The following is a 1,199-nucleotide window of genomic DNA, read 5'->3' as shown; positions in this document are numbered from 1 at the left end:
ACCCCACCTGGGACTCAAGCCAACAGATACCAGGCCACCAGGGACCCTTAGGAGTCTTTGTGGGAGGGGTGGGGACTCCAGGGAGCCAGCAGAGGACTCTGAGGAGTATTGGGGTGACCTTATCTCCTGCCAATAGGAGATCGAGAGCCCAGGTTACACTCCCTCAAGTGAGGCCCCTCCCCCATTCAAGACAACAGCCGAAATGTAGGTGCCTCCGTCCCTGACACACATACTGAGGCAAGCAAGCGTTTGGAGAGCAGCCCCCCAGGGAGCAGGGTCACGACACCATTAGAGGTTTGGCAGTTCTGTTGATCCTCTCAGCCGAGACTCAGGGCAAGGTCCAGGAGGAGAGCCCACCACCGCTGTGCCACCCTTGCCCTTAGCAGCAGGGGACGCAAACAGCTCTGTAGCCCAATTCCTACTTCCACCTCCTAGGGGCCTCAGGATGGACGTTGGGAAAGACCAGGAAGAAGACTGCGATTCCTGCCCAGTTGTGGTCAGCATCTGAACTCTCTTGGAGGACTGGATCTGGCCCCCGCTCCGTGTTCCCACGCTTCTCTCCTCCCCTAGCTGAGGCTCTGGGCTCTCCAGACGCTACAGCACAACCTGGGGCAGCTCACAGTCTCCAGTGGAGGGGGAAGCGTCGCGCGACCGGCCTCCGCCTCCTTCTCCCTAACCGCCCCGCCCATAACTCTGGTGCCTGGGGCCCACAGCCGACTTCGCTTTGGGGCTGCCGCTGCACCCGATCCCGCGACTTCCGGGTGTCCCCAAGCCCCTCCCGGCGGCGCTGGGGCGCACGTGCACCCCAGCAGGCTGACACACAGGCCGCCGCCACGCATGCAAACCCGTGCCTGCACGTACGTGCACGGCCCACATCTGCACAGACGCCCCTACAAAACTGCGCTCTCCCCTCGCTCGGGCCCCGGGCCCACGTGTGCTAGCCGCGCACCCGGCCCACGGACGGACGCCCGCATGCCCGCGGGAGGTCCCGGAGCAGGGGACGGTCGGGCCGCAGAGCCGGGCCAGCCACCGCCTCGGGGCGATCCCGCCAGCCTGGGCTGCGGCCAGAGGGTGAGTCAAGCGGTGGCGAGGAAACCGCAGGGCCGTCCCGTCCCAGAAGGGCGCGTCCAGGGCCCCGCGGCGCCTGATCGCCCGCCGCCCTTCAGACCCAGCCCCCCACCGCCCCCTCATCCCAGCCA

At 66.4% G+C, this 1,199-nt stretch overlaps 1 pseudogene; it reads left to right on the top strand.

The window, feature by feature from the left end:
• Positions 1 to 972: 972 nt before the first annotated feature.
• LOC103596429 overlaps positions 973 to 1,199 on the top strand; it is a 50,738-nt pseudogene continuing 50,511 nt past the window's right edge.

The sequence above is a fragment of the Galeopterus variegatus genome, unplaced genomic scaffold, assembly GCF_000696425.1.
Source record: "Galeopterus variegatus unplaced genomic scaffold, G_variegatus-3.0.2 Scaffold2009, whole genome shotgun sequence".
NCBI lineage: Eukaryota > Metazoa > Chordata > Mammalia > Dermoptera > Cynocephalidae > Galeopterus > Galeopterus variegatus.
Note: the sequence above shows the minus strand (reverse complement) of the source record. Positions and strands in the feature narration are given on the sequence as shown.